Source organism: Pleurodeles waltl, chromosome 4_1 (assembly GCF_031143425.1).
Source record: "Pleurodeles waltl isolate 20211129_DDA chromosome 4_1, aPleWal1.hap1.20221129, whole genome shotgun sequence".
Taxonomy (NCBI): Eukaryota; Metazoa; Chordata; class Amphibia; order Caudata; family Salamandridae; genus Pleurodeles; species Pleurodeles waltl.
In genome coordinates this window covers 571,096,853-571,123,119 of record NC_090442.1, presented here as the reverse complement: position 1 = coordinate 571,123,119, position 26,267 = coordinate 571,096,853, and the positions used below count along the sequence as shown (strand labels likewise).

At 46.2% G+C, this 26,267-nt stretch overlaps 1 protein-coding gene across 1 annotated transcript in view; it reads right to left on the bottom strand.

Moving 5' to 3' along the window:
- Positions 1 to 26,267, bottom strand: part of LOC138287930 (kinesin-like protein klp-3) — a 549,187-nt gene that overhangs the window by 457,643 nt on the left and 65,277 nt on the right. The gene's annotated exons all lie outside the window — the stretch shown is intronic.

Below are 26,267 nucleotides of genomic sequence, written 5' to 3'. Positions count from 1 at the left end.
TTCAGCGCTGCAGGCAGGCAAGGGGGGGCTTCCTCGGGGAAACCTCCACTTGGGCAAGGGAGAGGGACTCCTGGGGGTCACTTCTGCAGTGAAAGTCCGGTCCTTCAGGTCCTGGGGGCTGCGGGTGCAGGGTCTTTTCCAGGCGTCGGGACTTAGGTTTCAGAGAGTCGCGGTCAGGGGAAGCCTCGGGATTCCCTCTGCAGGCGGCGCTGTGGGGGCTCAAGGGGGACAGGTTTTGGTACTCACAGTCGTAGAGTAGTCCGGGGGTCCTCCCTGAGGTGTTGGTTCTCCACCAGCCGAGTCGGGGTCGCCGGGTGCAGTGTTGCAAGTCTCACGCTTCTTGCGGGGAGATTGCAGGGTTCTTTAAAGCTGCTCCTTTGGATAAAGTTGCAGTCTTTTTGGAGCAGGTCCGCTGTCCTCGGGAGTTTCTTGTCGTCGTCGAAGCAGGGCAGTCCTCAGAGGATTCAGAGGTCGCTGGTCCCTTTGGAAGGCGTCGCTGGAGCAGAGTTCTTTGGAAGGCAGGAGACAGGCTGGTGAGTTTCTGGAGCCAAGGCAGTTGTTGTCTTCTGGTCTTCCTCTGCAGGGGTTTTCAGCTAGGCATTCCTTCTTGTTGTTGTTGCAGGAATCTAATTTTCTAGGGTTCAGGGTAGCCCTTAAATACTAAATTTAAGGGCGTGTTTAGGTCTGGGGGGTTAGTAGCCAATGGCTACTAGCCCTGAGGGTGGTTACACCCTTTTTGTGCCTCCTCCCAAGGGGAGGGGGTCACAATCCTAACCCTATTGGGGGAATCCTCCATCTGCAAGATGGAGGATTTCTAAAAGTTAGAGTCACCTCAGCTCAGGACACCTTAGGGGCTGTCCTGACTGGCCAGTGACTCCTCCTTGTTGCTTTCTTTGTTCCCTCCAGCCTTGCCGCCAAAAGTGGGGGCCGTGGCCGGAGGGGGCGGGCAACTCCACTAAGCTGGAGTGCCCTGCTGGGCTGTGACAAAGGGGTGAGCCTTTGAGGCTCACCGCCAGGTGTTACAGCTCCTGCCTGGGGGAGGTGTTAGCATCTCCACCCAGTGCAGGCTTTGTTACTGGCCTCAGAGTGACAAAGGCACTCTCCCCATGGGGCCAGCAACATGTCTCTAGTGTGGCAGGCTGCTGGAACTAGTCAGCCTACACAGACAGTCGGTTAAGTTTCAGGGGGCACCTCTAAGGTGCCCTCTGGGGTGTATTTTGCAATAAAATGTACACTGGCATCAGTGTGCATTTATTGTGCTGAGAAGTTTGATACCAAACTTCCCAGTTTTCAGTGTAGCCATTATGGTGCTGTGGAGTTCGTGTTTGACAAACTCCCAGACCATATACTCTTATGGCTACCCTGCACTTACAATGTCTAAGGTTTTGTTTAGACACTGTAGGGGTACCATGCTCATGCACTGGTACCCTCACCTATGGTATAGGGCACCCTGCCTTAGGGCTGTAAGGCCTGCTAGAGGGGTGACTGACCTATACTTGCATAGGCAGTGAGAGGCTGGCATGGCACCCTGAGGGGAGTGCCATGTCGACTTACTCGTTTTGTTCTCACTAGCACACACAAGCTGGCAAGCAGTGTGTCTGTGCTGAGTGAGAGGTCTCCAGGGTGGCATAAGACATGCTGTAGCCCTTAGAGACCTTCCTTGGCATCAGGGCCCTTGGTACTAGAAGTACCAGTTACAAGGGACTTATCTGGATGCCAGGGTCTGCCAATTGTGGATACAAAAGTACAGGTTAGGGAAAGAACACTGGTGCTGGGGCCTGGTTAGCAGGCCTCAGCACACTTTCAATTGTAAACATAGCATCAGCAAAGGCAAAAAGTCAGGGGGCAACCATGCCAAGGAGGCATTTCCTTACAATGACCCACCGGGTAAACTCTGTGGCCTCCTCCTGCTGGCACACACTCTGCAAACTTCGGAAGACCTTCAGATGGATCCCAGCAGACTGTTGCCAGACAGTCACCCATGCCTTAGTCACTAGCAACCTCGACTACGGCAACGCCGGCACCTCAACTAGGAACATCAAAAAACTTCAGCTCATCCAGAACGCCGCAACCAGACTCATTCTGGACCTCTATCGCTGAAACACACCTCCCAACATCTGTGGACCCTCCACTGGCTACCGGTCGAGAAGCGAATCACCTTCAAGCTTCTCACCCACACGTACGAGGCCATACACAATGCAGGACGAGCGTATCTGAACAACTGCATCTCCTTCCACACCCCCTCCAGATTCCTCCACTCCGCCCAGATGGCCCCAGCCACAGTCCCTCGCATTGGCAAAACCACCACCTGAGTAAGATCTTTCACCTACACTGTAGCAAAGAACTGGAACAACCTCCCCCTACACCTCAGACAAAGCCCGTCGCTCACCATGTTCAGGGAGAACCTCAAGACGTGGCTCTTCAGATGAGGACCCTCCCCCTAGCACCTGGAGACCCTCACGGGTGAGTAGCCACGCTTTTCAAATATTGATTGATTGATTGATTTTGAAGTCTCAGGGCCATCAAAGACTTCCTCTGCCAGCACTTGGAGTCTCTGATGGAACTCTTGCCCAGTGGTGCCGCATCCAGTCCCCGGGCACTTGAAAGGTGAAGTTGGCAGAACAAGGACTGAAATCCATGCACAGAACACCGTCCGGGGAATGTTTCGATGCACCACCTGCAACGTGGATGAAATATGACACGCCACCTGGTTCGCCGCTGAAACCGACACCCATCTGCATTTCGGCTGGGAAAGTGACACATCGTGGCTTGAGAAACGATGCAACACATGCTTGTGGCTGCTGATAACGACGCAAACTCCATGCAGAGTGGTTTTCTAACACTGCAACCGGATTTCTCACACATCGTTGCTAGGTGTCAAAGTAATCTTGAACCTGCACAGATCCGAGCTGCCCCGTCTGGAAATTGACGCATCGCTCTCTTGCAAGGGAGAAAAACGACACATCGCCTACCCGACCGGAGAAAAACATCGAATGGCCTCACTTGCGAGAAAAGAATTGATGCATCGCTTACTTTTCTGACGCACGCTCGCCCATGCAGCCTTATTTTTGACGCAAACCAGGTACTTTGTGTAAAATCAACATTTCCATTGTTTCCTATGGGGTAAGACTCTTATTATTTTTAAAATTCATTTCTTGAATTCTGTATGTTGGATTTTGTCGTTTTGGTCTTGTTTGATTTAGATAAATATTGCCTATTTTTCTAAAGTGGTGTGGTGTTCATTTTGTAGTGTTTTCACTGTATTACTGTGTGTGTTGGTAGAAATACTTTACACATTGCTTCTGGGTAAAGCCTTTCTGCTTGTGCCAAGCTATCAAGGGGGTAAATGGGGGTTCCAGGTGTGTTTCTCCTTTGCACTGAATAGGGTGAGGGTTCTTGCTTGGACAGGGGTAACCTGACCCCATTTCAAACACTAACCAAACCGATTCCTGGGGGTATCCCGGACCACTTTTTTCAGCAGTTCCTGATCATCCTACTGCTAATAATCCTACAGTGCACCATATTCCCAAAATCCAAGATAGGAAAACCTTTCTCTCCTTGTGTACAGCATGCTTGCCCATCCAAAGGTGTGACCAAGGTAATGAACAGTCCCCTCCTCTGTGGTCACTCAAACCAGTTCTGAAGTAGCCTTTCTCCCACTGTGTTTAACGTCAGCCTGACTATCGGGTAAAATCCTAGGGCTTTTCAGGCGTCAAATAAGATTTGCAAGTGTCTTGGTGGGCCCCTCTCAAGTTAATGACATTCTTGGGTCCATGTTAACTGGCCTCCTTGCAAGGGGAAGAAAAAGAATCTCTCCACACCTAGGTCATTGTCTCTGCAGTTTTCACACCTCTTTCACATCTAATCCAGGCCAAGTACAGGCTGGACAGTTACTGGAGAGCTAATGTAAATTAGCTTTGAGCAGCTTCAGGCAGGGTAAAGCTAACTTTCTACAATTTACATTTCCCCCCATATTAAAAAAATATGAATTCACCAGTACATTGGATTTTTATTAAATGTAAAAATAGGTATTTGAATGGAGTATGTAGCTGGTATAAGTCTAAATTTCTAGATTAAAGTGCATTATCTAAACTTTGACTTTTCCTATGTGCCAGTTACAGCCTGTCCAGTGACAATGTAATTTTAGGCCTATTCATCAGCTTAGCATGCCATTTCTAATGTCACAAATGTGCTATTCCTAAATAATATGCACCCTACAAGGTGCACTTGGAGGTGACTTACTTAATATTTATAATCAAGTTTTCCTCTGTCATAAGGGTGATTTTGACAGGTCTGTGCAGCAGGGTTTAAGTTATTGCTGCCTGGCTACAATTGGTAGGCCTGAAGCCACGTTTTCCAGACCCACTCTGTAGGTACTGCAGTCCACCATTGACATTTACCTTCCAGGCCCTGATTACATTTTCTATATCATATACTAGGGAGTTAACGGCAAGGTAAATAAGTCCATTAGGTCGAGCACATTTAACCATGTTTAAAGGTGAAGCACAGGTACTTTTCTCATCTTTAGCAGCAGTAACAGTGCACGGAGTTCAAAGCGCAGAAAAGGCAGATTTCATACAGTCACCTGAGCATATGTAAGTCTACCACCATTGTGATTTGGCAGTCCTGTGGGGGATGGACCAATAGACGAAGGGTTTCCACTGGCAGAGCTAGCAGAGGTTTCACCTGCAGAAATCGTGTGGTTCTCTTGCTGCTAAATGGGCCAGAGAAATAATTATACTTTGATGGACAGCACATCTACCTTTTGTTGGCAGTTATTCCTACATCTGCCAAATTCTAAATGACATATCATGTCATCACATATTGGTATAACAAGCCCACTAAGCTTCCTCAGTAGTGTAACAGTCACCAGGGAATTCTTCACCAACCAGAACATTGTAAGTATCCAAGCACACAAGCTTTCAGGAGCAACTTCCCCAAAGCATCTGTCCACAGCATGCCTAGACCCAAGTATACCTGAGGTTTTTTTGAGACCACAGTTCTTAGAGCAAGTTCTTGTAGAACAGATTAAGGCAAGATTTTGGACAACCTATCTAGTATTTCTTGAGTAGGCAAAACCGACTTTAGTTTCCGACTTACCTTTCTTTTCAGGCATGGTCTGTGCTTAAATTGACAAATAATTCGTTCTTCAAGGATATAGCTTTTCCACCATTGGTAGCTACCCATAAAGCAATTTCTAATGTCCTCTAAAGGGTCTCTACTCCCCTTTCCCACACATATGATATATTTTCTGTTTTGAAGAATGCCAATTGCAGAGAAAATCTCCAGCATTTCTTTGCAGGCAATATCCAATGTGTTTGGGAAATCATGGGTCTCCCTAAACCTTAAGCCTAAAGGTTAGTATCTAGGCCTGCCCTCCTAAATCAAAGGCATTATAGCACCTTCCAGCAAAAATAGAAGGAGGTTATCAAACATGATGGGAACACCTTTCGGCCAAAGGGAGGCAAGCCCAAATCAGCTTGGTCCCTTGAGGTCCTACTACCACTCAATTAGAACCCTTTGAGGCACATTTACTAAATTATAGCACAACACAGTGCAGCAACTAAAGTTGCAGCATTGAACTGCGCTAGGTGGCTAGATAAGTGCAGGGCCGTGATATATGGCCTGTGATATGGCCTGTGTTGCTGTCTTCCCCTGCACAAACAGGCTGCCTAGTGCCATGCACACACCTTTGCACCATGGTGCAAGGGAATGTGTGCGTCATGGACTAGAATAGTACCTTCCAAATACAAAATTCTATGCCTAGACAAACTTTATAACATTTCGACCACTGGATATGTGCTGTAGTGTGCAGCACAAACACAAAGTGTGAAATGTTAGGAGAAATACAAAGATTTCTCTAACGTTGCACCTGCCTCGAGGAGACCTTACTTTTTATGCAAGCCCAGTATAACAATTTTAGTAGGCAGGGCATTGCATCAGGTCATGGGCGTACCCTTGACACAAAGTAGCACAAAGCAGCGCAAAACACTGTTTGTACCAACAAACTGTTCTTTTCCAGCAAAAAACCCTCAAGCGTTTGCAACACTATACATCACTTTGCAACAGTGAAAAGTCTTGTTAAATCTGCCCCATTGAATCTTGGGGCACAGGCAAATAAATCACTCCTGGACCTTCAACATAATGGAATTGGGTTTTTCTACAGCCTAGAAGATGTACATATCTAAGTTTCAACTCTGGCTCACAAGGCATAAACTATTTCTCTTGAACCATATTTGATATTTAAGTTTAGTTTTTAAAGTTGAGCATTTCAGGTAAAATTGTGCAAGCTCTCCAAAAGCCATCAGGCATGCTTTATTAATTTAAGGCCTACCCATGTATTTCCTTTTGTGAGATGGATGTGGTTAATAAGGATTGTTTAAAATTTACAAGACTGGTCATGTGAGACACTTGTTGGAAATAATTATCCATCTCAACAACATATAATTGAGCCCAATTGTTACAGTACAGAGTACTGAGTAATATGACACATGTTCACAAAGTAATTGTTAATATTTTATGTAGGTGTGTGTTTACAAAGTGTAAGTTGTGAAGCTAGGTCAGAGCCTTGATTGATGCAAGTGCTCAGCTCTGGCTGGTAGATAGAGTTCAATTGAAGGATAAGTCACAGATGATAAGTCTGCCATTTCTTCACCTACTAATTCTTCATCTGCTGTGTGCCGTTTAATAAATGAAACAAACACTAGAAATATCTTACAAAACAAATGAGAAGTACTGTAACAGCAGTCTAAATAGGAATTAAATCGGAAATCTTCATTTTTCGCCTTCTACCGACTTTGTAGTTTAAAACAAAAAGTAGAATGGGAATATGAAAAGTTGTCGGCTGGACTTCAGCTAGTTTAAATTTCTATTACCAATTTGTAACCTGAAAGCAAGCTCTATCTCGCATTTTGTAACATTTATATGCCTTGCTATTGCCTCTTTTGATGCATAGTTTTCAGCTGGAATAGATTTGTGCCTTAATTCAGGGGAGGCTGTCGATAAATAAAATGTAAAGTGAGTGGTCGGCTTATGGTGTCTTGGCGCATGCGTTGGCTCTTAGTACCAAACTTAACTCTTGGCTCAGCTCTAGCTTGACTCACCCTAAGAATTTGCTAGATTGCCCACTTGTAAAATTTAGTCAACTCTGTCAGGCCAGTGCCAACTTTAACAAATGCTTAGGAAAAGCCAATGTAGTGTCTTAGAACTGTACGTGTTAGGACACTGTGACTAGGGGCGTATTTATGAAGGAAATTATGTAATCAACCTGGGAGGTGTAAGGGGTGTGGTCTTGATGGTTATTGGGATATTGAGTGTTCAGTTGAATGTTGTACACTGATGAGTAAAGATGTTAACTACGAGCTCCATGTGTGGTGTGTTCTGGTGGATGCTACCAAGCTGGGGAGGGTGCGAGCCCTGAAGAAACATAAGTGCTCTCCCTGAGTGTTTGCACGAAATAGCAAACTGCTTGTGTTTGCCATGTGCACCCCAGCCAAAACGAAGAAGCCTGCATTTGGCATATGTGTAGTACAAGCATCTATCTAGCCCGTATGAGGCATCGTGGAGAGGTTGAAGGCCCAACAAGGGAGCATCATTGGAAAATCCTGCCAAGATATGCAGACCAGGCTAAGAAGAAGAAGAAGAAGGTGCTTCGCCACAACACTGAGCTATCAATCATACAAAGAAAATGCTAAAGGCAGAGACAACCAGGTACAACATAAAAGGCAATGACAATCAGAGATAATGCTAGAAGGCAATGATAACTAGGTACATCGTCAAAGGCAGCGACAGCCAGATATAATGCTAGAAAGCAGTGACAACTACTGTACATAAGAGAAGTGAACTTACTCTCCAGTCATATGACCTCAAAATCGGGGGAGGTGAGTCGAGAGCAAACACGGGGGTGTGCTTGCAAAGCTGATGGTCATGATAGGAAATACTGAAGCCACCTTCGGAATTGTGAATTTTTTCAGTGGCTGCCACAGGTGCATGGAATACAGTGCTGCAACTTTTCTAAAACCTTCGCCACCATTCGCTACTGCCAAAAAACAAATAATTAGACCACATGGAGCGAGACTTTCTATGATTTCATATAGATGCTCTGCAAGTAGTAAGTGATGACAAAATCGTTAATTGAAGAATCTTGCTGGTGACGGAGTAAAAGAAGTGATAAGAAAAGTTCACAGTCTAAGACAATGTCTTACTGTCAAATCAAAGAAACATTAGGTGCCAGGTTCACCCAGATGGCAACGGTGACTACGAAATGTACATTTTCAATGAAGTGAGACAAGCAGTTGGTGAAACGATGGATGAGTTTGTTGAAACACTTGATGAGTTGATCAAACATTGCAAATTTAGTGAATTTAATGACGAAGAAGCCATGCACCTCAGTCATTGATGGTTGCTCATCTGACTCATTCTGAAGATGCATGTTTCAAGATACACTGAGGCCCTCATTATCAGATTGGCGGGCAGCTAAACTCGTCCCGCCACCTGCCTGCCAGTGTGGTCAGACCACCACCTGCCCTATTACAGCTGCACTGCAGGGCCAGCGGGTGGAAACAGTGTATCCGCCCACCAGCCCTGTGATCAGAGCCTTCACATTGCAGCCGGCTTGTAATTGAGCCGGCGGCAATGTGGCGGTGCAGCGGGTGCAGCAACACCTGTCGCGCATTCTACCGGCCGCAATTCGGGCAGTGGAATGCACGACGGGCCCCCTGGGGCTCCCGACACCCCATTCCGCCAGCCTTTCCATGGCGGTACAACCGCCATGGAAATGTTGGCGGCATGGGGACTCGTAATCCCCTGGGCGGCGCTGTTTGCAGCATTGCCCTGGCAGATTACAACTGCTGGGACTGCCAGGCTGCTGGCTGGCGGCAGCCTGGCAGTGTTGGAGGGCCGACCATGGTGGCTCCACCCTGGTTGTAATATGGCGGTCCCACCACCAGCCCGTTAGAGGTGGGACCGCCACCACGAGTCTGGTGGTCAGTAGACCGCCAGACTCATAATGAGGGCCTCAGTCTAGAAAAGGTATTAATTGCTGCCAGAGCTGAGGAATGAGTTGATCGGCAAGCCGCTGACATGGAAGTGGAAACAGCAAAAGGTGAATCGGCTTTAGTCATGAAGAGTAGACATTAGCACCAAACATGTGCTAAAAAATCAGCATCCTTGAATAAGAAAGACTGTGTTCCTGATGTGGATTTTCATTTCCACACAAGAATAAATGTGCAGCATTAGACAAACATGTGCGAAAAGAAGAACCACTTTATAACCGTTTGTAAAGCGAAGAAAAACCCAAGTGTGTCACTGCAGGATGAGAAGATAGACACCAGAATGTTCGAGAAGCAACCACACCCACAGACAAAACACAACCTCAACTGTGACAGGTTGAAACTAAACGAAGTCGATCATCCTGCAAAAGTTAATCGACGTCACCATCGAGCAACAGTGAAGTGGGTGAATGTGCGATGATCATAGATAAAAGGGAGTGACGTGCACAAATGGGACTTGCCACTTACATTGAAGATGAAAAAGGGCAGAAACAAGTGAACTGAGAAAGCAAAATAACTCATGTGGACATTGCCCCTGGTCTGGTGGCTTAGTGGACTAATGCGCCCACTCTAGGAGTCTGTGTTTAAATCCAGGAGGGTTCTGAGGTCCATAAAATGAGTACCACTGAGTTGGGTAACAATAAACATGTGTCATTCAGTGCAAAGATGCCTATGGGTGAACGAATCTTTACAAATACATGTTATGTTATTGCCCCACAATCAAACTGACCGTCAGTGGTTGCCCCAAACATCGATCAACATCATGCCAGTTGAACAATTTCAGAGTCTAATGCCTGTACCACGACTAAAAGCATCAAGTACGAAGGTGTACACATGGGCTGCTTCTAAACTGTTGCAGAGTCAAGGATCATTCACAGTGACCCTACAGCATCAGAAGGCATCTGTGCAGGCCCCAATTCATGTTCTTCGTGGTACTCCATGTAGTGCATGCCTACTTAGCTTTACAACTGTTGTTGACATGGGGCTGATAACAATAAATTACAACTCAAATAAACAACTGGAAACTATGAGTCACTTCCCATCACTGTTTCACAGTCTAAGGCTCAGAATGGAGGAGCAACTTCATATTGATGAAGACATCAGGTCTGTTACACAGGGACAACGCAGGATGGCATTTCATCTACAAGAAGCGGTCGAGAAGGCGCTAGAAGGTTTTCTGAAACATGACATTATTGAGCGCTCTATTGGTCCCATGGTAGTCGCCCATCGTGTTAGTGCCGAAAAAGGACAATGGAGGTGCAGTGCACATCTTTGTGGACAGGCGCCAAGCCAACAAAATGATCGAGATGGAGAGACTTCCTGGCCCGCACGTTGTGGATATGATCATGAAGTTGAATAGAGCAATATTTTTTTCTTGTCTTAACCTGAACAAGGGCAACCATCAGCTTGAACTAGAAGAGAATTTCAGGTACATTACCCATTTTTCGACTCCTTTAGGTTTATTTGGATACAAAAGATTGCATTTTGGAGTGTCCTCTGCTGCAGAAATATTCCAATATGTTATACCTAGGATTGTTCAGCCTGTGACACATGCCTTCAGTTACAGTCATGTTATACTGATAATTGGTGCAACGCGGAAGGAGAATGATAAACCCCTCAATCAAGTGTTTCAATTTCTTACAGATGCCGGCCTCCCCTTAAATGCAGAGTTCAGTTGAATGTTGTACGCTGATAAGTAAAGACGTCAACTACGAGCTTTGTGTGTAATGTGTTCTAGTGCCTGGTACCAGGCTGCTGAGGATGCAACAGCCAGTAAGTCTTGGCTGTGGAGCCTGCTGGCGTTGCAAATGCTTTTTGCTATCCTCGAAAGCTACTGTGTATGTCCATACATTTGCAACAGCCACTTTGGAATGGCATGTTTTAAATTATTACAAAATGCATGAAAAGATGGCCATTACAGATTCACACACATTTATGATGAACATCTTTGAATGTATTTTGTTTTATTTAAACACATTCCATTCACATATGACCATTGTGAATACGTGTGCATCTGCAGCAGCTCTCTTTAAATTGAATTTGTTTAAAATTGCCTGTCTCTCATTGTAGGACAAAACCAAACAATTATATCTTGGAGTGACCAGAAAACCATCTTACTATGGCAGCCTGCCAATAAGGCTTCCAGGCAAGAAGATGAGGGAGGGTGGATGGAATTGGAGGGGGAGCACGGAGAAAGTGTAACAGAAAAACGTCCCTACCAATGTACTGCAAAGTAATGTCTAACATCAGCAGTGGAAGAATACATCAGTCAATCAGAATACTTAAAAGATAAAAATAGCAATTGTGATTCCAGCTGGTTCGTCTATGCACTACTTTGATAGAAAGGGAGTAAGCAGCAGAGGCCTCACAATCGTCGTTTGCATTTAACTCCATCGTTCGGTGCTCCTCAAAGATAATTTAGAAGGTGCAGAACGTTTGGGGTTTTGTTTTAAAACATCCCAGCACACTTCCTCTTCTGACATCCCGGAATATCACTCTTCAGGACGTATGTTTCTGCTTCTGAACTCCCCATTGGATACAGTAGGCAAATGTCACCATTTTAGGTGATTTCAATTGTCACTTTGATGTGACAACTCTTCGGCTACGACCCTTATTGACAATTTAGCTATTCTTAATCTTTCACAATTAGTACCCATTCCTGCACATTCAGCTGGTCATGCTTTGGACTTTATTTTTACTTATTTGAAGTCACCTCAGGTTTTGTCTGATCACGTTTATTCCTCTGATGCCGGCAATGGACTCCCATAGAGCTAGTGGAAGGGGTGCTGGAAGGGCAGTGAGATAAACTGCAAGGCACTAGACTCGCCTAGCTATTTACCTGTACATCCTCATTAATTACAAGGGATATTGCTATCTATTTAGACAATTTTAATAGCTGGCTTCTTTATGCGTTTGACAATTTAGCACCTCAGAGCTTACTTTGTTGGAAGGACCAGAAGTTTTCACCTCCTTGGTTCTCTCTCTCCTTGGTCACAGAAAAATCAACCTATAGACCGCTGGAGCATTTAAGGAGAGCGAGGTATTTGTAAGAAGAGAAGGTGATTTAAAAATCAGCTATTATAAATCAATTAAGGAAGCAAAGACATTTTATTTTTCTACTAGGACTGAATTGGCAAAAAATGACTAACATCCAATTTTTTAAATACCCAACAACTTTTTCCATCATAAAGCTAAGCTGTTTAACCCTGATCCCTCTCAGGACCTCTTTGACATGCAGGCAGATGTCTTTGAACACAAGACTGAAGCCATTCAACCAGGCTTCATTCTGAGTATGCCATCAATGGAGGACCTTGATACATTTCCAGGGGGACATTCCAAGAGGAGACATTTCTTAATGTCTTTCTCACTCAGTTGAAGCCTATCACATTGGAAAAATCTGAACATGCTATCTTACAATGTAAATCAGGTTCGCCCACCGATCTCTGTCCTCCACCTGTTTTAAGATGGCTAATGTGGTTATTAACTTGATCCTGAACTCAATTTGAAATCAGTAATTAATGACGGCCTCTGTGCCAAGTTAGCCCTAGTAATCCTCTGTTGAAGAAAGCTACTGCGGACCCTAAGACATCGTCCAATTTAAGACCTATTTCTTTGCTCCCTGCACTAACTAAAATACTGGAAACATTAGTTAACTCCCAACTTTTGCGTTATCTGGAACCATTTAAGCTTTTGCATTTTCTTCCAGCCGGCCTTATACCATGGTATTCCACTGAATCTGCACGCGTTTGATACGATATTGCATGGTGTCTTATTACAGCCTTTTGCACTGGAATTCAGAGACGTGCTTGGGCTTTGCTTCAATCTTTTTTTAGAGAATGAGAAGCAGGTGGTGACAATGGGCCCTTTTAGATCAAAGGAAAAAGCACTGAAGTATGGTGTCCCTCAGGATTTGTGCCTGAGTCCCAACCTGTTTACTGTATAAATGTCCCCTCTTTTGCGCTTATCAGATCATTTGGTATCTTCACTATGTCATATGCAGTTGATACCCAAATGATTTTGTCACTCTATAAGAATTCTTCCAGCTCCAAACCAAACTTTAAAAGCTGTCTTTCCCAAGCCATCAGATGGATGAACTGTAATTATTTAAAGTGTTACACAGAGGAAACAGAAATTCTCAGTTTAGGAAAAAACAATTGGTTCTCTGTCCTTGATTGGTGGCCGGGCGATCTTACTAAGTTCTCTTCTCCCACAGATGTACCTGGAATTTTAGGAGTAAAGTCAGACAACAATCTATCTTTCCTCCACCAGGTTACTACAGTCTCAGGGACTTGTTTTTATTTGATCAAATCCCCCAATTTCTTTTTTTGTAGTTCCTTACTTTCATGGCAAGGAAGACTACAGTTCATGCCTTGATTACTTCAAGGATCAACTACTGTAATAGTGTTTACCTGGGATTTCTAAATATCTGATCAACAAACTTCAGGTTCTTCACAATACTGCAATCAGACGTATTCCCAAACTTCCTTCATAGTAGTTCAATGGAAGGGTTATGAGAATTCCACTGGCTTCCCATAGAAAAGTGAACTTGGTTCAAATCTCTTACCATAGTCTATAGGGAATTCCATCAAACTTGTCCCGAAATTTCTTCAGGTCATTTTATTCAATATTACGTTCACAAAGTCTTAAGATCTGCTAATAATAAACTCCTGCAAATACCAAATTTTTAGCTGCAGACCCGTAGAGCCAGATCCCTCTTTGCACTTGGAACGAAGGCCTTTAATCAACTTCCTCTCTTTCTCTGAGACAAGCTTGAAATTAGGCCACTTTTAGAATATTGATTAAAATCCGGCCTTTTCCCAGTCCCAATGTGCTATCAATCTGACAGTAACAATTATTAGCCCCGATATGTCCCTATCGGGGAGACTGTTGCATTTTATAAGTGACTTATATTATTTCATTTCAAAAGAAAATGGAGGCCCCGGGAGTCACTGGACTGGCGGGCTGAGATCCAGACAAGACTAGCTAACTGGGGTAGGGGTGTTCTCTGAAGAGAAAGGAATTTCCAGAGAAGTGGTAAGCAAATACAATTAAATACCAGAAAGCTGAAAGGGAAGGAAGGACAGAAGCTAAGAACTGGAATATGTTGTGATCAGGAAACTGAAAGTCTGCCAAAGGAAATTATATGATAATACAAGTACTACAAGAAGAAATACAAGAGAAATGATAGATGAATTTTGATAAATTATAATATAAACACACAAGGAGAACAAAGGATAGCGGAGGAGGGAAACACAGAAATGGGAACTCTGCTCAGGGAAAAGCAAGACTGGAGTCAAAGTCAGGTTGAGATCTGGTAAACACAGAACACAAAGCAATATGTTTACATGTAACAGGACAGATCAGGAAGAGTGAAGACAAGTCTAGGAATGTAGATTATCAAAGAAACAAAGTGACAGGAGAACAAGAGATACAAACTGAATCAAAAGTCAATCCTGGAAACACAACAATGGGGACGTGACAGAGCACAAGGAGACGCAACATTGAATTACGTTGTGAGCTGCTTCCTTCTTGGCTCGCAGAGCTGAATTAGCTGGAGGTGCAGGGGAAGGGCACATATGCAGGGAGAGAGCCAAGTGCAAGGAATAAACCAGGTGCAAAGAATCAGTGAGCCAACTGTAGGAGGCTGGCCTGGCTTATAGTGGGTACCTTGTGGTACTTACACCCTGTGCCAGGTCTAGTTATCCCTTATTAGTAGAATAGAGGTGTTTCTATCAGCTTAGGCTGATAGAAGGTAGCTATGGCAAAGCTTAGGCGGAACTAGGAGACATGCAAAGCTCCTACTATACCACTTATATCATATAGCACAATATCATAAGAAAACACAATACTCAGAGTTACTAAAAATAAAGGTACTTTATTTTTATGACAATATGCCAAAAGTATCTCAGTGAGTACCCTCAGTTAGAAGGTAAGTAATATACACAAGTTATATGTACACAAACCCAAAATAGGTAAGTAATAGTAAGAAAAGTAATGCAAACAGTGTAGAATTACAATAGGATGCAATAGGGGAACATAGGTCTAGGGGCAACACAAACCATATACTCCAAAAGTCGAATGCGAATCACGAATGGACCCCAGACCTATGGGAGCTTGTAGAGGGTCGCTGGAACTATAAGAAAACAGTCAGGGTGTCCAAGATACCCCACCGTAAGACCCTGAAAAGTAGGAGTAAAGTACACCTACTACCCCAATAGGACACAATAGTCGTGATAGGGGGATTCTGCAAGAACCACAAACACCAGCAAAGCACTGAAGACGGATTCCTGGACCTGAGGACCTGCAAGGCAAGGGGACCAAGTCCAAGAGTCGCGATAGTGTCCAGGGGGGGCAGGAGCCCAGGAAACCCCGGATGAAGGTGCAAGAAGGCTGCCTCCGGGCGGAAGAAGCCTTGGATTCTGCAACAACGAAGAGAGCTAGGAACTTCTCCTTTGGAAGAAAGATGTCACACGGCGTGCAGAAGGTTGCAGAAGTGTTTCCACACAGAAATACTGCAAACAAGCCTTACTAGCTGCAAGGGTTGCGGTAGAGGTTTTTGGGTGCTGCTGGGGACCAGGAAGGACCAGGATGTCGCCCCTTGGAGGAGGAGACAGAGGGGGCGCTCAGCAACTCAGAGAGCCCCCATAGAAGCAGGCAGCACCTGCAGAAGTACCAGAGTAGGCACTTAGAAGATTTGTGAACCGGAGCTGGCTCAGAGTCACAAAGTAGGGTCCCATGACGTCGGAGTCCAACTCAGGGGGTTGGGCACTGCAGGACAGAGTGCTGGGGACCGAGGCTAGGCTGTGCATGAAGGAATCCTTGGAGGAGTGCACAGAAGCCGGAGCAGCTGCAAATCACGCACTACACAGGTTTGCAGTCTAGCGTGGGGAGGCAAGGACTTACCTCCACCAAGCTTGGACTGAAGGATCACTGGACTGTGGGAGTCACTTGGATAGAGTTCCTGTGTTCCAGGGACCACGCTGGTCAGGATGAGAGGGGGCCCAGAGGACCAGTGATGCAGTCTTTTGGTGCCTGCGTTAGCAGGGGGAAGATTCCGTCGACCCATGGGAGATTTCTTCTTGGCTTCCAGTGCAGGGGGAAGGCAGATGACTACCAGAGCATGCACCACCAGGAAACAGTTGAGAAAGCTGGCAGGATTAGGCGGTACAATGTTGCTGGTAGTCGTCTTGCTACTTTGTTGCAGTTTTGCAGGCGTCCTGGAGCAGTCAGTGGTCGATCCTTGTCAGAAGTCGAAGAGGGAAGTGCAAAGGAACTCTGGTGAGCTCTTGCATTCGTTATCTGAAGAATACCCCAGAGGAGAGACCCTAAATAGCCAGAAAAGGAGGATTGGCTACCAGAAAAGGAGGATTGGCTACCAAGAAAGGTAAGAGCCTATCAGATGGGGTCTCTGACGTCACCTGCTGGCACAGGCCACTCAGAGCAGTCCAGTGTGCCCCCAACACCTCTGTTTCCAAGATGGCAGAGGTCTGGGACACACTGGAGGAGCTCTGGGCACCTCCCCTGGGAGGTACTGGTCATGGGAGTGGTCACTCCCCTTTCCTTTGTCCAGTTTAGCGCCAGAGCCGGGCTGGGGGATCCCTGAACCGGTGTAGACTGGCTTATGCAGAGATGGGCACCATCTGTGCCCATCAAAGCATTTCCAGAGGCTGAGGGAGGCTACTCCTCCCCAGCCCTTCACACCTATTTCCAAAGGGAGAGGGTGTAACACCCTCTCTCAGAGGAAACCTTTTGTTTTGCCTTCCTGGGCCGGGGCTGCCCAGACCCCAGGAGGGCAGAATCCTGTCATAGGGGTTGGCAGAAGCAGCAGCTGCAGTGGAAACCCTGGAAAGGCAGTTTGGCAGTACCCGGGTTCTGTGCTAGAGACCCGGGGGATCATGGAATTGTCACCCCAATACCAGGTTGGTATTGGGGCGACAATTCTATGATCTTAGACATGTTACATGGCAATGTTCAGAGTTACCATTGTGACGCTATACATAGGTAGTGACTATGTATAGTGCACGCGTGTAATGGTGTCCCCGCACTCACAAAGTTCAGGGAATTTGCCCTGAACGATGTGGGGGCACCTTGGCTAGTGCCAGGGTGCCCACACACTAAATAACTTGGCACCCAACCTTCACCAAGTGAGGGTTAGACATATAGGTGACTTATAAGTTACCTATGTGCAGTGAAAAATGGCTGTGAAGTAACGTGGACGTTATTTCACTCAGGCTGCAGTGGCAGGCCTGTGTAAGAATTGCCTGAGCTCCCTATGGGTGGCAAAAGAAATGCTGCAGCCCATAGGGATCTCCTGGAACCTAAATACCCTGGGTACCTAAGTACCATATACAAGGGAATTATATGGGTGTACCAGTGTGCCAATGGGAATTGGTAAATTTAGTACCATATAAAAGGGAATTATATTCTTAGCAGGATCCCAGTGACACAAGGGCTGAAACAACATACATACAGTGAAAATTGGGGGTAACATACCAGGCAAGACCAGCAACCATTGTTGGTTCTTACACCAACAATTAAACAAAAGCTGAATTGGGTCTTGGAAAGGGCAAGACCAGCAAAAGCTGTAGGCACAAGGCAGGAAACAGGAAGACCAGGAATAGAGTACATACTGTATGTCCAAGAGAGAGAAATGTCCAGGATGCAGATATAAAAGGGACAAAATAACCAGAGCAACCAGGAAGCAATCTAGTGAATATAGAACCACAGGACATGATCTATGAAGGTTCTATTGCAAGAGGGAACTACAAGAACCATAATGCTTTACGGAAGCAGGAACAAAACCTGTACTGGAAAATGAAGCGAAACTAAGCATACTAAATGTATATATGTATATTGTCTTATATTGATGTAGAGGCTGGGCTTTAAAGGGCCATTAAGAACGACATCTAGTGGCTCGCTGGTAACATCCTGGCACCAGGATGCAGCAGAGTCCAAAACTCAAAAGTTATAAAAATGAAACAAAACTGGGGAAACAGCTTGTACAGATGGAATTTCTTACGGGCAGGCAGGGGGTTTAGATTGCGGTTTTGAAACAGACTTGGCGTGACATATTATCAACGGGAATCACAAACAATAAGCCCACTCATCTAAAGTTATTCTCTATGCCCAAATGGGGGTGGTTAACATAGAAAATTTAAAAAATGATCTCCTCATATTGGGGGCGGTCCAGTAAATTGGCTATTAATCTACAAAGAATGATGGCATTTGGGATAATGCAGGGGACCTACTATTGATGTCCCCGTTTCATTTTCTCCTTCAATATTACCATTCGCTGAAATCATTCTTGTTGGAGGGAACTTAAGTTGTAGAGTTTCAAGAGCAAATTATTTTGTACCTAGTTGTTTTTTTGTATTATTACACACCTCACTGCAGCATCTGCAAAAAGTGATGTATTAATTTAAGAAACTTAAGATATGCAATCCTTATTGACGAGTCAATTACTGTAATTGTTTTATACACAAATGCCTTGATATTGGGGGCTTGGGTAAGTTATACAGTGAATCAAAGTAAATACAATTGTGTTTTAAGTTTTTGATACACTTACTTGACAGTACCAAAACACACTGCCGGGACTGGTTCCCATTGTGTGATTGTCCTATCATAGATTGTGGTGGTTGTTTGACTTTGAATGAGCGCACACATGTATATATTTGTGCATGGCCTCACATGTCTCTTGTCTCTCTCTTTCAAACACACAGACACATGCATATTACTATAACTTAATTCCCATATTAAAATACCAAACTCATTGCAAAGCTTAATATACTCCTACATAAACACCTGTGTGTACAACAACACATACAAATATATATCTAAGGCTCAACTGAGTGACCTATGTATATTTATATCCATATGCCTATCAATCCCTTCCCAATAAATGCACATGCCTCTGTTTGTGTGCCCCCCAACATTTAGATTTCATCTATCTATGTCAAAGCAATAGAAGCCAGCTGCCTATGTCTAACAAAAAGGCTCCAGAACGCTCCTATAAGTAGCAAGACCAGAGCAATTATGCTTCTTCTTGCCCTTTCTCTCAGCCTGCATGCGCACACAGAAAGCCACAGTAATTTGTGAGACATGGATACGTTTCTACATATTGGTCTCGCATTGTCTATTTATTTTTTATCAATGCCAAATAAATGACTATATTACCTGAATCAGCAATGTAGTCTGCATGTCCCTTTAACAGATTATGTACTTGTGTGGTGCCCCTGTTCCATTCTCCTTTCCAGTCGCAGTCTCTCCCCTGTATGTATTACCTAATTGCCTTTTTGGTTTTAGAATGGCCCTGCATTTCAGGATTACAGTGTTGGCAGTTGTTGGTTGCCTGTGGCTGAAACTTCCCATGCCACTGGATTCAAGCTAGCCTGGCTGATGAGGGGTGAAACCCCGAAACCGGTCCCAGGATGCTTGTTTCCGGTCCAGTGAGGACCTGGCTTGGCAGTTCGGGCTGGACTGTTCCCATGGGGAACAGGGTCAAGACTGATTTGCATATGGCTGGGTCCAAACTGGGGTGGCATGGTGAGCAAAAGAATGATGGATTAAACCCAGATCTGTGACTGGGGGTGAGTGTTTGACAATGTTCAGCATTCCGTCCATCACTTGTTGTTTTTGCTTTGTCACCCTAAGTGGGAAGGGTATGCCCAGACGTGGGTCCCGTGCTTCCCATGCCACTGGATTCAAGCTAGCCTGGCTGATGAGGGGTGAAACCCCGAAACGGGTCCCAGGATGCTTGTTTCTGGTCCAGTGAGGACCTGGCTTGGCAGTTCGGGCTGGACTGTTCCCATGGGGAACAGGGTCAAGACTGATTTGCATATGGCTGGGTCCAAACTGGGGTGGCATGGTGAGCAAAAGAATGATGGATTAAACCCAGATCTGTGACTGGGGGTGAGTGTTTGACAATGTTCAGCATTCCGTCCATCACTTTTTGTTTTTGCTTTGTCGCCCTAAGTGGGAAGGGTATGCCCAGACGTGGGTCCCGTGCTTCCCATGCCACTGGATTCAAGCTAGCCTGGCTGATGAGGGGTGAAACCCCGAAACCGGTCCCAGGATGCTTGTTTCCGGTCCAGTGAGGACCTGGCTTGGCAGTTCGGGCTGGACTGTTCCCATGGGGAACAGGGTCAAGACTGATTTGCATATGGCTGGGTCCAAACTGGGGTGGCATGGTGAGCAAAAGAATGATGGATTAAACCCAGATCTGTGACTGGGGGTGAGTGTTTGACAATGTTCAGCATTCCGTCCATCACTTGTTGTTTTTGCTTTGTGGCTGAATGAACGACATGTGCTCTTGCTACTGTGTCCCAGTGTGTCATTTTTTTCCATTTGTGACAAGGGCCGGTTACCTTCTGATTTCCGTCTGAACATGGTACAATGATTTTGGGCTCCCTACTGGCCACAGTTGTGCCGGAGTCCTGAATTATCTGCTCTTGGTATGATATGGATGGGGGTGCTTCCTCTGGGGCCATCACCCATGTCCAACTGTGCTGCATTTGTTGGTTCTGAGATGGCTTAGTTCGAGAATTCCTATGTTTTGGTGAAAAAGGAGAATGGCACCAATTTCAGTTGAAATGCTCCTTCGTTCCAGGAGAGCCACTGTATTCGGTCCGATGCACAGAGCATCAAGTCAAACGTGGAGTCCTGGTGAGTGGGCCCAACTCGTTGTCAAAACCAGAACAGTGTTGCCAAGTACTACTTGCTGTAAAAGGAAGGCAACATTTTAGGATCACACTGACATGGCAGTTATCCTGACTGGGAACCATTCAATACATTTATTACAATGCTGTGGGGGGAGCTATTTTGGTAGCATTTGCACAGCTGTCATTAGAGCTTATTTTCAGTCATATCAGTCATACCAGTTACAGAAGCATCTTCATATGCTGGCTACATAACTAATGGAAGGAAGTAGATCTTTCATTGCTTGGAATGATAGAATACCATAGTCTTTTCATGTCTAGTCTGCCAGAGAAAACTAAGGAGATTCAGCAGTTGTGTTGGTAAATAATATATTTGATTTTTAATGGAGTAAGGAATGAATAGAGGAGTTTCAACAGATTAAGGCGGAGTTAAAAGAAACCCTTGATTTACAGGCGTTCATGCCTGGCAGAGAGGCAGGAGTTGTCTCAGAAAACAGTTTGGGACAGTTTTAGTTCAGCTCATCAGAATGAAGAAAAACTATTGTGTGTGTTTCTCGGGCATTAAAAGGGACTAAGACCAACTATTCTGCTACACAGAAGGAGGCACCTGTGGTATTTTTGGTCACCAAAAGCTACATAGGTTTTCTCTGGTACAATGCTTTCTGAGTTTGGACTGATCATAAACCCTTGTGAGAGACTGTGGTGAAGAAAGATTTAGAAATGGTCACTTCTAGAATAAGGTCAGTCATTTAGAGGAGTCTTTGAGGCCTTAAAGGACGGTCAAGGATTGGCTGGTGCGGAACGAAAGTGTTAAGTTAAGAGCCTGTCAGTAAGCAGTTCCAGGTGGTTTGCAAACAATATTTTTTGTTTAATTAATTCATGAGAGTCATCTGGAGACGGTTAAGACCAAGTGTTAGAAATGGTGTTTCTGGTTGGCTAGGGTATGCACCTAAGCCAGGCAGAACCCACCAACTCTAGTCAGGGCATGGAAGTTACACATCCAAGATAACCCCTGCTCACCCCCTTTGTAGCTTGGCACGAGCAGTCAGGCCTAACTCGGAGGTAATGTGTAAATTGTTTGCACAACACACACAACACATGTGACACAATATGTACACCACAAAGTAAACACAACACTGAGCTATGTAAAAATAAACTGTATTGCACAAAACATAATTATACCAAACATTACAAGTCAGTAATACCTTGCTAACTTAGCATTTGTTACACAAGTTACTAATACTCTGCAAGAATAAGGAGTTTTCACATTAGAACACGTAAGTACTCAGGATTCTACAACATAAGCAGCAGTCAGGAATCACAGTGAATAAATACACTTATCATAGAAAATATCATAAAGGCCTATATCAGGAACACTATAAAATTATATGGCAAGTCATGAAAAGAACCATACATCAGCCTATCATGCCCATAACAGAAAAATGTCTCAAATATATATCCTTAGAAAAAGGAGCCTGGAGCGTACCACCCTACCAGTGTCCCCAAAAGTACCTTATTCTGTAGGAACAGGCACCCCTAGTGCCTGAAAGATCGATCTAGGGCCCCCCGGCGCTCCTATGTGCTCAATGGGGCCACGCTTGGCTTCTAGGGGAGAGGGGTGGTCGGCACCCTCTCTGATGTACTTAATGGGACCCTCCTGGGGCCTGCGATTTCTGGGAGGGGCCCTGGCCTCCACTGGCCCTACCTGTAAGGGGGGGCCACCAACAACACCCAAAGCTGAGTTATGGGGGCAACCGCGCCCCTAAGGCAGTGGCCGGGGGGAAAGGAACTCCCTTTCCACTCCCCGTGCCTTGCGTCTTGTAGACAGCCTCCTGCGTCTTCGGGACGGCTGTCAAAACAAAAGTAAGTTGGAGCAGGGACCTCCGATGAGGCTTTCCTCCTGCTCTGGAGGGCAGCCGCATCCGACACGGTGCGCAAGCCGCTTTCCTGCCCTTCTCATGAGCAGGCACCAAGGACGGTACCTGCTGGTGCCCCGGGGGCACGTCTGGAAGTGTGCTTGCTCCTGTTTCTTTGTTGTGTGGTGTCCTGGGGGCACCGGGGACCGCGCGACTCCGGCGCACTGAAATACACAAAAGCCGGGTCGCAACAGTGATTTAGGAGCCCAGGTCACAAATTCTTTCAGAAAAGTGTGTAGGAGCACTCCAGGACCCCACAGACAGCGCGCTTCAATGCGCTATGCCCGGGCTGCGGCGGTAATCTCCTCACCACACTGAGCTCAGGTGAAGCGTCTCCGTCCCCTTACCAGTGCTAGAAGGCACTTTTGTGGAAAATTGCAGCACTCCTCTGGCTTGTAGGAAGAACAGGGGTCAGGGGCCACAGCACCCTGCTCCTGGAGACAAGAAGGGGGGGGGGAGTACAGGGCTGGCAGGCTCAACAAAAGGTCAGCACAAGGGGTGCAGGTGATGGCAGTTCCTCCTAGTGACCAGGCAGGTCACAGGTTAGCACAGCAGCAGCAGTCCAAGGTGGTCCTGGTGAGTCCTTTCAACAGCGTCTTGTGTCCAGTTCCAAGTAAGTTTTCTGTACCTATACTCAGTTTGCAGTGTCTCTTACAATGAGGAGGAGAGGGGGTTACAACCAGTTACAACTTGTTCTGGGAGTGCCCCTTCTCTCCTCCAGCACAGGCTCCAAATATCAGTGGGTGTAATTACCTAATTGTGCGAGGCACATGTCCTGCCTTCTACATACATGGCACTCTGCCCATAGGGCTAATTAGGGCATACCTTAGGGGTGACTTACATGTAGTAAAAGGAGAGCTCTGGGCCTGGCAAGTAAATTTAGAGGCCAGGTCCCTGTGGCAGAAAACTGTGCATACAGCCTGAGGTAAGTTTAAAAGGCTACTTCAGTGGGTGGCGCAAGCAGCGCTGCAGGCCCTCTAGTAGCATTTAATTTATAGGCCCTGGGTATAGGAATACCACTTTATAAGGGACTTATATGTAGATTAAATATGCCAATTAGGTATAAGCCAATCATACCAATTTTACAACGGAGAGCACATGCACTTTAGCACTGGTTAGCAGTGAAACAGTGCTCAGAGTCATAGCGTCAGTCAACAAAGGTCAGACAAATAAGGAGGCAAAAGGCAAAAAGTCTGCGGAATGACCCTGTAAAAGGGCCAGGTCCAACATCAAGGAAGAAAAGTAGTGCTGAGTTTTGGGGACTTTGGCTTGGAAGTAGAAAGGAGAATCAAGGAGGAATCTGAATGTTTGGAGAGTGGTAAGATTTTTAAGATCAAAACTTTTCCAATGGCTTGCAGCGTGTTGCAAGATGGACCCTGTCAGGGGGTTGCCATGGGCATTGTGTGACTTCTGATGGCTGCGAAATTCCGCCCATTCTTGTTTATGGTCATGGATATGTTTTTCAGATGGCCTGAGATTGCTTGTGCTGGTGACATTTCATCAGGGGTGTTTGTCAGGTTTGGGCATGAGGAAGTTCCCACCTGTATTCTGATGAACAGTGCCGTTTAGCTTTGGTTTTGGGAACTCAAAGATTTTTTGTCATTGTATTGTATAGTCCACAGTCACAAGTCTTTCATCCCAAGACCAATGAAATGGTTGAGAGGTTTGAACAGGACTATTAAACAAAGTTTTCAGCTGGCAAAATCCAGCTGCCTTGATTGGGAGAAAGAGATCAGGAGGCATATGGTTGGCACCCTTCAAACTATTTAGAACTATTTAGAAGTTGCCAGCTGAACACCATAATCCTTCCTGGGAGGATGGGGTGGAACCAGGGCTTGGTGAATGTTGCAATTGGATTTTGTCCATTCGGTATGCCTGGATGTTTTGCTTTTTAGATCACCCAGTTTTTGACTCTCTACTGTGGATAAGTCTCACTACATGAGTTTCACCCACGGCACCCACATGGCAAATGCACTGTGTGTGTTTATGGCCATTGTCCACCTTTTCAGATAAGATGCTGCAAGGGTAAGGGGCATTTGGCTGTGTACACATGAACATGTGTGCACATGCATGTGCACACTTGTGCGGGCTCCGTGTGGGAGACTACTATTATGCGCAGCCCGGTACTGCATACAGATAGCCTGGCACATTGGGGACTCTACCCAATTAGATATTCACCTGGGATAGGCATTATAATGTCATTGTACACTAATGGGGAAAGTCATTGTCATTTACTGTTTTGTCTGTAATCACAATTATACACATAGGAAGAAAAGTGGCAATTTTGCTTCCATTTGGCCAGCAGAGAACATTGATGTCCTGAATTGGAGTGTAACCGTTGTGGGAAAAACAATTCTGTCATTCCCAAAATGGTATCTGGACACTTTATGGCTCATCCAGAGTTTTCATATTTCTCTGGCTCAGGATCGGAGCCCAGGCCTTTTGGCACCCTACTGGGCAGAGTTAATTGCACTTCATTCCAGCAGCGGAAACAAAGTACTCCCCACACAAGGTACTGCGTGTTCGAGGCCCTCCTCCACCCGCAGGCATCCTCCTGCGCCTCATCCCTGGTGGCTAGTGGGCTCACTTGACCCGAGTGCCGCTTCCGCCGTCCCGTAAGTTTGTTTTTCAGCTTTTTTCCGCTTTTCTGCGCCTCGCCGCCGGCGCTTTTTGCCCCATTGTGCCCCCCTGATTGCTGTCTCCCCGATCGGGCCAGTATTGTGTCCATATTGTGTTTTTTCCTGCATTTGTGACTGTTTTTGCCCGATTTCTGTGCCTTTCGCCCCTTGTGCGCTCCTCGACCCCAGCCGCTGCTTCCCTGCGGCCCCGCCCCCCTCGCGCCCCCATTTGCTGCTCCCTCCCACCTCCCAGCTGCTCCTCCCTCCCCCCTCCCTTCTTAATGGCTGGCGCTGCGCGTCCGCGCCGCTGGCGCGCCGGAGGCGCGCAAGAGGCAAGCCTGTCTGCGCCCGTCCACGCCTGGACCGCGCCCAGCGCCACCCCCCCTGGTCCTCGCGCCTCCCGCACCCACTTCTCGGCCGAAGAGCTCCGCGCCCTCAACCCCGGGCCCTCCACTGAATGCTTCCGGGCATCCCCGAAGCTCACTAAAGGACCTTTCTCCTGTCGCACCTGCAACTTCTCCTGCACCAGAACGACGAATCCAACTACAAAAACTTTCAACCCCAATCACCTGAACTGCATCCTCATCAACACCCGCTCCACACGAAAACACGCCATCGAGCTCTGGGACCTGCTCGACACCACTACACCTGACGTGGCCTTCCTGACCGAAACCTGGTGGAACGACTCCTCTGCTCCGGACATCGCCATCGCCATACCGGACGGATACAAAATCACCAGAAGAGACCGGACCAACGGGATCGGCGGCGGAATAGCCATCGTTCACAAAGCCACCCTCAAAATCCACACCCACTCGGACGACACCCTCAAAACAGCCGAACACCTCCATTTCCAGATCCACACGGACCCCAAAACAACCCTCAGAGGAACCCTGATCTACCGCCCTCCAGGACCAAGAGCCCCCTTCAACGACACCATCGCAGACCTCGCAAGCTCCCACGCCCTAGCATCCTTCACTGGCTCCCAGTAGACAAGAGGATCACTTTTAAACTCCTTACCCACGCTCACAA